Here is a 12,570-nt window from a genome sequence, read left to right as displayed (position 1 = left end):
GCACGTGGAGCTCCCATCCGCCTTTCACGTGCGTGCAGATGCACAGTGTGCCTGAGGATGTGCCCAGAGATGGAGGACCAAACTCACTGCCGATGAGGCATTCAGAACACTTCAGCAACCTTCTCCTCTTGTAATCCGTTTGCAATTTCCACGTAGAAATACTAACAAAGAGCTTCCTTGCTGTAGGAAACTATGGTTTAGATGGTGAAATGGGCGCTGAATGGTGATGGAGAGAATCAGAAGCTTACAGTTACAGCTTACACCTATGGCAAACATCAGGAAAATTGGTGCTCAACATTAGTCTTCTCAGCAGTCCCTGACTACTATTAAATACTGCTGAGTGCAATTATGCAAGGCACTGCGTGTGGTCGGTCCTCATAAAACTCGACAGTCCCACAGAGATAAGTATCTCCATTTTCTGATTCTGCCCACCCTTGTTTCCTAAAGACTCAACTCCTCCCCTTGACAATGAGAGCAGAGAAGCAAAAAGTGTCAGTGGTGACCAGCCCTGAAATCTACAGTGTTCTTGCACAAATAAGTTTTTCTTATCAAAACCTATGCACAAAGCTGCCTGGAAGGATGCACATATCGCTGCACGTTAAGGGTTAAAAGTAGTGCCATGCCAAGGAGTAAATACACTGCTGGTGTTGGTTAACGAGGTACTAATTGGGTAACTGGAGGTGCATCTTAAAAGACCACAGAGGTTAATCAAAAGGCTTTGGGTGAATCTAGGGTGCTCCTTTGAGCTTAGGGAGCAGGTGATGGTAGCAAAGGCAAAAAAAAAAAAAAAAGCTACTGCTATAATCTTGTATTTTATGGTAAAATCAGAAGTAGGTAGGTTGTTAGATACTATGTATAAAGCTAATATGATAAAATTGGTTCTGAAGCTAATTTAGTGATTGCAACCATCTCTTCCTCAGTCTCTGTGCTCTTATTTGGGACTAGGTTCCCTGTGCTTGAACCATTCTGATTTGATTTCACTATACCTTACTGTGCTGGGGCTTATTCAAAATGAGTCAGCACGCACCTGTTTGGCTGACCAGATACCTGAATTTACTGCCTTACTAAGGGTCCCTAGAATATGTTTGTTTTCCTCTTCTGTTAGGGGATGTGAGTGAGTTCTTCAAGCACATGTTTGCAGACCTCCAGGTAGGTGTGTGAGTGACTTGTATGTTCCAGCTTGAAAGCTGATAGCTGCAAAATCTCAGGGGACGGCTTCCCCCGTGAGCTGTTTTGCCTGCTCAGGTTAATGCATAATGAAGATGACAAATTTGGGATGGGATTATCTGATGGCCCCCTGGGTGAGATAAAGGAGTGTAAGGTGTGTAAAGTGCTATGGACGCAAAGAGCGCTGAAGTGGCTTTCAGGGACCTGATGGGCAAGTCAAAAAAGGTCAGCTTGTAGGTCTGTGGTAGGGGGGACCCCGAGTCACATACAAGCCCCGCGTGGGGTTTTGCTTTTTGTGTGGATGCAACTTCAAAAACTCTCTTAGAGAGCAGTCATGTCCAAGAGAGGTATGGTTGCGACACTTTTCTAGTTCATGAATTTGTACCAGATCTGAAATTGAGTGAAAAAATGCACTTTTCTATGGATTTGGTTAAGGTATATGCACAGCTCTGCTTTTGCACTGAAGTAACCACAGGTCTGGCTAAGTGGAATTTTCCTAAGCATCTGTCCTCTTGCCTGTGCAAAAATCAGCCTTTGGATTATATCAGGCTGTCTGAGAAACTTCAGTTCCGTTGGTCACATTTTTCAAAAGCTAATCTGCTGGAAATAAGGTCTTGCAGTGAAAGTGCCTCCACCTTATGGTTACAATCAAGTGACTTATTAATTGGCATCACCGCACGGCTGTCTGTGTAACAGGCAGCGTGGCAGCCTCTGCTGGCATATGTGGCCGTGGAGAAATCCCGTAACTCGTTCTTATTTCACGTTGGCGCTCCTATTTCCTCTGGATTCATTTATTTTCCAACAGCTTTCTTTTGGTGCTGCAGGGACTGAATCCTACTTTGCTGTATAAGAGTATCTTTTAACTCTTTTCTTCTGTTTGCATTCGTAGATTTGCTTCGGGATGCGGGCTGTAGGTCTTTATGGCTTGGAAGCGTTTAACAGCGTTCCTGTTTGCTCTTGTGGCGGCTGGGTGTAAAATCCTTACTACTGATGGTAAACAGGAGATATTTGTGCTTGTTTTCAGTAGTTGATCGTGTGGTGGAACGCACTAAGCAAACCACACGGGGTTTGGGGCTCTCCGGACGGATTTTTGGGGCGATTTACCACGACAGCTTGTGCTGGCCGCCTTCTATTTTTATTAGGCTTGCATTAGCCGTTGCGTAACGAACAGGAGCGCGCATTACCCAATGCAAACCGCGGTTTCAGAAAAGCACGGGCCCAAGCAAAAAGAAGCACGGGCCCGAGGAGGAAAAAAATAAAAAATACAAATAAAAGCCCAACAAGCACGGGCCAGCTCCGGCTGCCAGCTTAGCCCCGTCCCAAGGAGCAAGCGGCTACCCGTGGGGTCCCCAGCTCCCCATCCCCGAGCTCTGCACCCCCTCGGGGACCCCGAAGCCCCCGGCAGGATGGCGGGGACCCCCCCCAGTGTCCCCCCTCAGCCACCCCCCGCCGGCCCCGTTCCTTCCCCCGCCGGGGCCGCGCCGCTCCCCGGCCGCTGCCGCCGCCGCCGCTCCGGGGGGAGCCCGGGAGGGGGGGGGGACCGGGGACACGGGGGGGGCCCTGCCGGCTCCTGGGACTTGTAGTCCGGGGGGTGGCGGCCGCCCGCAGCCCGGCCCGGCCGGGACTACCGGCCCCACATGGCCTTGCGCCCCGGCGCATGAGCTCTCGGGCGTTGGAGCGCATCTATTCTACTGCCTTGCCGAGGATAAAAAGAAGAGCAACTGGAGGGACCGTAAGGCAAAGCTGCTGGAGCTGCCGGGGCAAAGTAATCTATTTAATCTTTCCCTTTCTTTGTCGGGTGCTGGGGCGTGCGGTGCTAGCACCGGGCCACGGGTTCTGGAGGGAGGGAAGGGGGGGCCGGGGAAGAAGCGGGGGAAGGCAAAACCCACTTGGGAAAGGCCAACGCTGATCTTTTTAAAATTTTATTCATTTATTATATATATATATATATTTTACCCTCCCCTCTTCTCCTGCTCCTTCTTCTTGCGGGAGCCCCGCGCCGCTCCCCGCGGCCCCGCAGCCTTTGTGCGCCGCCACAATGCAACAAAGCGCGGCGGGCTGGGCACAGCCTGCCCATTGATTTCCTCCCGGCCCCGCCGCTCCTGCCCACCCTTTTCTTCTGCTTCTGCTTCTTCTGCTGCTGCTGCTTCTCCTTCTGCCTCTTCTGCTCCTCCTCGCCCGGCGCCCGGGCGGCCGCGGGGGTTGCGCGCCCCGACCCCTGCCCCGCGCCCCCACGCAGGAGGGATTTAGGAGGGATTTGCTTTCTTTTCTTCCTTTCCTTTTTTTTTTTTTTTTTCTTTTCTTCCTCCTTCCCCTCCTTCTTCCCCCCTCTCTCGCTCGCTCTCCCTCGCTCGCTTTCTCTCTCTGCCCGCCATCTTTTGAAGGGGAAAAAAAAAAATTAGGGGCGAGGGGAAGGAGGGCTGCGGGCGCTCTTAGGGAAAAAATAGGAAGAAAGGGGAAAAAGAAAGAAAAAAGAGTGAAGGGGGGGGGGGGGGAAAGGCGGGGGAATAGATAAGGGAATAGAGCAGGAGCGAGCAGTCGGGGGCAGCTCCGCGGGCGCGCAAGGGGTGCGGAGCGGGGCCGGGCAGCTGCTGGGAGGGTGCTGGTGTGGGTACGGGTGTGTTTGTGTGTGTTTGTGTGTGTGTGCAGCTGCTGGCCTTGCGCAGGTAGCTGGCGTCCCCGGGACTTCGGCAAATAAAAAGGAAGCGCGGGTTTGTTGTCCAAACTTTCCGCGCTTTAAAGGCGCAAAAAGATTGACTGCAGCCTGACTGCTGGGTGTCACGCTAGGAGTAACGCCACCGGTAATAAACCGCGGGACTTCAGAACAGCCTCGCTTTCCCTCCGTTTATACGACTTCTTAGCTTTCGCACCTCCCCGGGCGCCGGGGATAGAGCGTTATTTGTAGCCTGCTTGGTTTCACTTTCAAACAAAGCTGCAGTGTGCAGGGCGCAGATCCGTGCTCTGTAAGCGGGAGGCTGAGCCTCGCAGGGTGGCGGGGGGAATGGGTTTCCTACCGAGATGACTTCTGACAACGCTCAGCCTGCCTCCTGGAAGGCTGGTGTTAAATGCGTGACACCTCTGTGCCTTGTGTGCGCCCCTCTGCCGATGGCTACGGGAATCGAAAGTTACCAAAATAAACTTTTTATTTTGGATAAGCAAAGGTGGTGGCTTCAGTACGGCTCCAACACTTATAAATTTTACATGCAAGTTGCCCGGCGTTAGTAAATAGTAGGCTGGGGGGTAGTGCAATTAGCCAAGCACACCTGCTGTTCCTTGCTGGGAATAGAGAAGTGGAGAGGTGGTTTTGATAAGCTTGTTAGTATTTTTAATGTATTCAGTCTCTGTCAGCCTGCTAAGGGAGTGTCTCGAAATTAAGCTGGAAATTTGAGGTTAAAGCTGGAGCTCGTGTCCTTAATTTGCTCGGCGATAAGTCAAGGTGTTGGAGAGGACTCGGTGTCTACCGTATGTGCTGCGATATAGGAGTGAGAAGTGTGGAATAAACACGCATCAAAACAAACAAGAAATCCCCAACACAGTCTGGCTGCGTTGCAAGCAAAAAACCTCGATCTCCGTCGCTTACGCTGCCCAACAACTTGAGCGTGCCGTAAATGCGGAGTCCTGCCTCCTAATCTGCAGAGCGCAGCTCTAGCAGACTGCTGCGTGTCTTATTTTGTTAACTCAGAAGTTTAGGGAGTTTTTAATAATCCTCTCGGAGGCTCCCGCTGAAACGGAGCAACGTCTGACCTCAGAGCCTTCCTTTTTGGAAAGAATAAATGCTAACATCGTGTTTTCTTTCTCTTTACTCCACGCTGGTTAAAAATACTCACTTACGCATGTACTTAGTGCTTTGAGACAATGTTTAATGAAAGGATTGGGCAGAGGGCAATAGTCTTATTCAACATTCAGCGTTCGCTTGATTGCAATATTGTCTTCTGTACGCGCCGCCTGCATGGTGCTGGGAGCTGAGGCAGTAGCTGTCCCAGTGAAAGGCTTTTTTAGTTTTAGTGACCTATGCCTGCAGAGTTTAAATTAAAAAAGAATGCATGTGAAATGCCTGAGGTTTGTTCTCCAAACTGACTTTGCAGCCTGAGCTGCGTTAATTTTAAATACAGACCAGGCTCGGTTACTTCTGGAAATCAAACCGTTGTTATTTTAGCACTGAGGTGCTTTCAAAAACTTTAGTTCTTGTCATTTAAAAAAATAGTCAAAAGAAAAGCATGTGTTAAAAGTCTGATGGGCCCGCTCAGAGCGTGTGCTGGGCAGCGGTGCTGCTCTTCTGTCTGCCCCTCCAGGCTGGTTTGGCTGGTGTTTGCAAACACAGCGTGTTGCGGTGCTTCCTGGGGCTTCCACGAGTTTTTACCAGCACTTCATCGGTGCGAGTTGTGAAAGGTGCTGTTTAGTTTTTATTATTTTCTTTGCTTTTGGAGGGCACTTGCGTGTTCCCACAGCGCACGAGGGGTGTGGGGCTGTGCGCTTCCAGCCGAGCCTGGCTGTGCTCCTGGAGTCCTGCTCCTTCTCCCCGGAGTAACCTGGGAGCCTGATCAGCCCCACTGACAGCACAAACAACTCAGGAGTCAAATCCCTCTCCTCAGCAGCAGCTGAGTGATGTAGAGGTCTCGTGTTTCAAAGGCTTAATTACTTTTACAAAATATATTACTCTGTCTACTTTGGTAAGCTATCAGGTGCTTTCAGCGCAGGCAGAACTGCGCTCACCTAAATGGATGAACAAAGGGCGTTTTGCATTTCAGCACTGCTGACTGTTTCTCTTTCATCCCGGTTGCTCCTTCTTTGCTAATTTGCAGAACTCATTAATCTGCAGCGGGTTTCCCAATCATTGCCGTGAACCTTATGTTTTGTTTTGTTGTTGCCCTTTTTTATTTATTTATTTTTAAATTGCCACATTATTCTCCAGTAATAGGCCAGAACACCACTGCAAGCAGTCGAGTTTTGGGAATTAGGAAGGAGCCTTTGTTTGCTGTGCTGCTCAGTGAGCTGTCGGGACATTTTGGAAGGACGTGTGCGTCCCGAGCTTTTCATTCCACGGTATCTTACTGCGCTGTTAGTGTGCCCCAAAGAAAGATGTTCATGTCCAGCAAGCACTAACGATCGACAAAGCCGCACTAACATCGCAGTAAAAGGGAGGAAGTACTCTTTAACCCACTTGCTGCAAAAGGCAATGTTAAAAGGATTTAAATTCTTCGGGAGAGCAGTGTGGAAATTCCCTGTAATGTGCTGGTAAGGCTGCTTTTTCTCCTAGTCCCTGTTCCTTCCCCCAGTCTTGCTGATAAGACCCTGGCTGAAGAAACACTTGCCTCTTTTGGATTCCTTTCACACCTTGCCGGGCCTCAGCCTTTTTCCAGCTTGAGTCTGATAAGAAGACACCATCGTGTCTGGGTGTATTTCAGCCACACGGATAACCTGGGCAGAGCAGAAGGTTTGTTTGAGTTTCTCATTCCTTTGCTGGACCAGAGCTTGACATTTTCCTCTCCACCAGCAAGGCAACAGGTGGAGCAAAGACGAACCAAGGTGAAATTTCTGTGAAATGGGGACTGATCTGGAAGAACGTGACCTGGCTTAAACGGTTCCAACCCTAAATCCGTTTGGCTTCAGACTTTGAGGTTTAGACTCAGTCCTGCTTGGCCCAGGTCAGCTGTGGGAACGACCTCGTTTGCTTGGAATGAGCAGCACGGTGTTTGTGTCCACACTGTGGTGGTTGTGCTTCCTTTGCCATGAACTTCATTGGTGTCCTGGTTTCAGCTGGGATAGAGCTAATTTTCTTTGTAGCTGCTGGCATGGTGCCATGTTTTGGATTTAGGAGCAGTACAATATCCATCGCATGCTGGTGTTTTAGTTCAGTTGTGCATCACTTTTTTCATATTCTTTTTGTTTTCTTCTCCTTTTTTTCCTATTAAGCTGTCTTTATCTCAGCCCACAAGTTTTACTTTCCTTGCAGGAGCTTTCAGAGAGGCTTAGGGGTTGTATCTTCCCTTTGCAGGGAGCGAAGCTGTGGGTGCTCACAGCAGGAGCTGGGTTTGGGGGAGCCCAGATCCTGCTGTTGGGATCTGTCCACATCCCCCATCAGCATTTCTCTGGGTGTGCAGGGGGAGAGAACCTTCCTCCCACGGGTGTGTTGGGCAGTGGGGCGCTCCTTCCCCTCCTTCCTCCAGTTAGCAGCATCAGCTCCCTGCACAGGCAGGATGCAGGCTTCAAAATCCAAACTTTTTCCTTTCTTTGCTGCCTGGGAGTTTAAATCAGACACACAAAAAACTGAGGCAGTTGAAACTGCCTGATGCCCTCCTGGGGAGTGACAGCTGCTTAGCACTGTTTGTTCGCACCTTAGCTACCTGCAGCTTCCTCGCATAGCTGGGAAAATTTATGGATCTACCCAACCTTAGCAAAATCAGCGAGGCACCTTTCATCTGAAATAGCGGCCCACGTACAGCCTTGTGCACTTGTTTGCTCTAAGGTAACGCGGTGAGTTATTGCTCTGGGACAGCATGTTTGTAAAGGCAAGGGGCTTGTCCCGGTCTAGAAACAGATGAATGGGTTACACCAACTTAACTTCAGCGTTTTTAGGTGATAAGTGGTGTTTGTAAATGGGAGGGCTGCTGCAGCCCAGCAAGCTGCTGCTCCGCTGGCAGCCGAGCTGCAATAATTAACCTGGGGGCTGTGCGTGCTGGCTCTGCCCCGTTACCAAGTGTAACGTTACTGCGGCTCAGCTAACGAGTAGTAATTTTATGTCCTGGTAATTCAATCCATTTCACTTCATTGTCCATCCCCTTAAACTGACTTGAATGTTGTGTATTGATTTAGGTAAGCTTTGTGTGCTCGTGCTGTAAACCCAGCGTGATTTAAGCCAGTAGCGGCTGATGCTTACTCCACTTCTAATGCCTTTTGTCCTAAAACAAATGTCTTATTCTTCAAAATAGTGTCTTTACTCATTTTAAAGTGTGAAAAATAAGTTTAAAAATTGAGTAGGAGAAGGTGTTGGAGCACAAGAAGCGTGCATGAGGTCTGTTGGTGACAGCAGATACTTTCTCTGAGTTCCTTAGAAGGTTCTGCTGTGTGCTGTGAAATGTGTCTAAGAAGTCAGCGTGTGGATCGGTGCCTGCTTGTTAAAAGTCTGTCTTCTCTGTCAATGTTTGCGTGGAGCTGCCCCTAAGGATAACATCTGCAGCACTTGTAAACGGCATTAGTGATGCTGAGATACGGTCGTGCAGCGCTAGGGGTGTAAGGGAGCCGTGGTGTAGGTTATTAGGTACGCAGCAGAAAGCAATCCTTCCAACAGGTAACACACGGGAATTGAGCTGCTTACCAGCGCTCTGTATTTTGGACTTTGCTCCGAACACTTCTTATATTTAGTTGCATTAAGAGGAGTTGTTCTTCCTGTTCCTTGTAGGCTCTCAGTTTGAGATGAAGGTGGAATTTGGCTGTATCTGAAAACCCTTCCCTAACAGGTGTCGCAGGAACGGGATATAAAGCCGAGGTCAGTTTGTTTTGTGCTTTTTTCAAATGACAATTAGTGTTTATACGTATATATATGTACCTACATATGCACTAAAGTATTTCTAGACACGTTACGGTATCTGAGCACCTCAGAAATACAGGTTTCTAAGTGTAGTGTCTGTTTAGTTTTGTTTTTTCCTTAAAAATTGGTATCTCCATAGCACTGTGAGGGACTTAATGTTCAACGAGCTGTATAAATGCATGGGAAAAGATGAATGGCTTTAATTGTGGGTGGTAGGGGACATATTTGTATCCCCGCTTTACAAATGGGGAACCGATAAGCCCACAGCATGGGGAGTCGAGCACTGAGCGGAGATGTCAGCATCCTGTTTTGTAGCTCTTTTGTGTTTTGTAATTCTTTGCAGGTATAGCACAAGCTCTGAGATGTTCTGCCCAGCAGGGAAGTATTCATTCTCGTTTTTTTTTTGTTTGTTTTTCTCCTTTTCTTCAAAATGCTTTGTGTCCAATAATCTGTCTCTTTGGAAATCAAAGATCAGAAAGAGAAACAATCATGACAAAACCTGTTGTGGAAAGATTATGTATAATTTATTCACCGTATACTGAATCAAACTGAATGGATACGAGTTTTTTTTACTTTTACAAGTACACAGAGCACCATATGCTGATTAAACAGGGGAAGGGCTGACTGTCTTTTTCAGAACACAAATGCTTAGCTGCAGATCATATCCTTTAAAAAGCAAAAAAAAGAAAAAGAGAACCCTGCGAGGGTGTAGACATGCCATAATCCCATTAAGAGTTCTGAAGCCGTTGCGGGTGTTGCCACGTTTAGCTTTAATGGGCATACATAAATGCTTCTATTATGCACGTATCGTCTGAAACTTGGGGCAGTGCCAGAGTATTACTATTTTTTTTTAAAATAATGTAACTGCAGGATGGTTCACTAACTTGAAATTGGGAAAGCTGCTTTCTGGAGTCACAGGTTGAATCTGCCATAGTGTCGTGTGTTGGCTAAGTCATGCTTTGGGGAAGTCTGGCTGTAAAGTGATAGATGAGCAGGGGGAAATCAACAGACAGAGCCTTGAAGGAGGTGGGATGTGGTGCTGACAGGGCACGGGACTGGTGCTGAACTGCTGCGACTGGAACTGCTTCACCAGCCTGTAGCTCACAGAAGTGGGAGCGGATGCGTGTGATGCAGCACCTAACAGCAGCCTGTGGTCAGTCGCGTTTTCAAGCTGTTTGAAATGGGAAGCGCTTTAACTTCCTGTCTCTTCTCTGTTTTTCTCCTTTCTTTTCCTGACTTTCTCCACATCTTACTTTCTCCTGCAGGATGTAGGTTTTTTCTCTTCTTCAGGGTTGACTGCCTCTCTCCTCTCCCAGTTTGCCTGCTCAGTAATAGTTATATCTGTTTCTTTCCACAAATTTTGCTTCCTGAAGGAAAGGAAGCAGAAAGGAACCTTAGGTTGACTTCTGAAGCCAGTGGATACCAGGTGAAAACTTCTCAGCACCCATTCATCTCCATCCAGGTCTGAAACGATGAACATATTAGGCCTGCTTGCGTGTCGCCTTGGTGGTGTGTTTGGGACAGACCAGTTGCTCCTGGACTTCCAGACATATTTTCTTCGTAGCAGCTTTCAGCAAGTGGGATTTTTTTCCTTTGCTCCTTGTGCACTGTGATAGTGGGCAGGGGCCCACAGATCCCATGGCACTGCGATCTACTACAAGAAAGCTCGTGGTGAAAGCAGGTCAGGCGTCACGCAGCTCCGGTCTCCCACTGGCAAAGCAATTGGGAATGCTGGCCCAAAGGATGCCAATAATGGGTGACTGCAGTTCAAACCCAAGTGGATTTGTAATTCTGATTGATCTTAAAGTACGGACCTGAATGCAGGAGCAAGGGTGAATAGGGGTGGAACAGTAAATTCTGCCCATCTGTGGAGTTTAAAGTGATTGCACGTGCCTGGAACATCCAGCGGTGGAATACCAGGGGTGGCATCCAGCAGGCAGCTTTTGTGCTGGTTCTGGATTTGCAGAATTGGCCGGTCTGTAGAGTATTTTGCTTTGCCCATCAGCAAGGTTTTTGAATCCAGGATCATCAAACTTTCTCTTCCCTGGCCAGCGTTTATGTAAATGCGGAGATGACTTTCCTTGGCAGGGCTCCAGTTTCTTTGTTGTGTTTTAGGAAATGCGATGACAGAGGCCGAGATCTCCACGATCTCACACACCTTATGCTTGTACAGTCACACTCCTCCAGCTGGGGTCACGGTCTGCTGCGGTCCTGCAGTGAGGGGCTGCGTGTTCAGGGCTGGGTAGAGCTGGCTACATCGTCTGTCGGAGCTATTGTAACCGCAAGAATAGGAGCACCCGCAGGCCTGCCCCTTCCTGAGCAGACCTTCCAACCCCAGGTAGCACCTAACTTCTGTTTAACTGCCTCTCACCCTAATATACAGCTAGGGGAGGGGTTGACCCAGGTTGAGGGGCCAAAAAGTGTGCAGAGCCTGAGTTTGTTTGTGCCTAAACCTTCCTTAGGAAGAGGTTTATCTTGATGGAGCAATTAGTTGTGTCTTGTAGGCGATAAGTTTGCAAAACCCATCTGTGGAGAGGCGCAGAGCCGCAGAAACCGTGCAGCTCAGCGAGAGGGGAAAGTTGCTCAGCGCTTTGCAGGATGGGGCTTGAAGTGGTTACTGAATCACGGAGATGCTGCGATGCTGGCGGTGTTGTGGTTTACGCCATCCTTCCAATGCGCCTTCAGCCACGTTCCTGCCTCCCCCGGGTCCCCCCCCTTCCCTCTCCTGACATGTTGGGAGCTTGTATGGTATGTGGCTGTGTGCCAGCACCTTCCCAGCACTTCCTTTCCGCCTGGTGCCCAAGGCTGCAGCGCTTCTGCTGCACGCGCAGGGCTCTGGGGCGCTGCGGTGACCCCCACCAGTTCTGCACGTTGCCACAGAAGCACTCGATGTGAAGGTACGGTGACAGCAGGTGTGTCGCAATGCGTTATGCACAAGAGGGCACGTGCTCACCTTATCTCCTTTCTCCGAGAACCTTGACTGCCAGCTGCCTGGTGTCTCTCTGGCTCTGCCCATGATTGCGAGGTGGTGTGGGTTCAGTGTTCTGGGTCATGCCAGGTAACTTCATTGCATCTCTGCTTTTCCCTGCTAGGAAGAAATGGCACGAGCCGACGCTGCCCGGGCATGCGAGTCTCCCAAACACTTTCCTTTCTGTGCCAAATCTCTATAATGAAAATGAAAGTTGAAACAGCCTTTTTTTTTTTTTTTTTTTCCATTGCCACAAATGGGTAAATGGCCCATCTTGTGAGAGGCACAACCTGTAGAGTTCTCCTGTTAAGCACCTACCCGTTCCTGTCCCATAGATTTGACTCAGTCTTCCCAGAGTGTCGATGTGCAAGCCACTAACTGCTCTGTCCGCTCTGAAACTTGTTCATGGATTATTCCTGCTGCTACAGCTAAGCGTTCATCAATGTTTTCATTATAGGTCGCCTAGCTAATTTGCTGAAGTGCTTCCAAGAAGATTTTTTGTAAGTGCAGTTCACTTTATTGCAGAAGTCTTAGCCCAGTCCTCAGTCCAGAGTGAGGTCTCAAGCTGGCTGAACTCCCCTGGTCAGGAATCCAACACAGAGTAAACTCCCTAACCAGTCTGACACTCTTCTTCCCTCCTGTAGCCTTGTTAACAAAAGTGCACGTAACTGAAGGGCTTGCACACAACCAACATATGGCCGAGTTAAAATTTGTCTCTGTTTTCAGAGAACCACAAGATGGTAGGGCTGGAAGAAATGCCCAGAGGTCATTTTGTCCTTGGCCCTGCTACAAAATAAGATCAACCATGCCTAATCCATTACTGAGGTTGGTTATCTAAACTGTTCTCGAAAGCAAATTCAAAGCTATGAAAATAAACTTGTTATACTGTGAAACATCACTCCCTGCA

General features: G+C 48.8%; 1 protein-coding gene across 4 annotated transcripts in view; it reads left to right on the top strand.

The window, feature by feature from the left end:
- Positions 1-2,779: 2,779 nt before the first annotated feature.
- BRD3 (bromodomain containing 3) overlaps positions 2,780-12,570 on the top strand; it is a 39,046-nt gene continuing 29,255 nt past the window's right edge. For 3 of the 4 annotated variants that reach the window (XM_035341878.1, XM_035341876.1, XM_035341879.1), the window contains exon 1: positions 2,780-2,932. The gene's annotated coding sequence lies outside the window, so the exon portion shown is untranslated. The remainder of the gene's footprint in view (positions 2,933-12,570) is intronic. The other variant, XM_035341877.1, reaches the window with a different exon arrangement.

The sequence above is a fragment of the Oxyura jamaicensis genome, chromosome 17 (assembly GCF_011077185.1).
Source record: "Oxyura jamaicensis isolate SHBP4307 breed ruddy duck chromosome 17, BPBGC_Ojam_1.0, whole genome shotgun sequence".
NCBI lineage: Eukaryota > Metazoa > Chordata > Aves > Anseriformes > Anatidae > Oxyura > Oxyura jamaicensis.
This window is presented reverse-complemented; position numbering and strand designations above follow the sequence as displayed.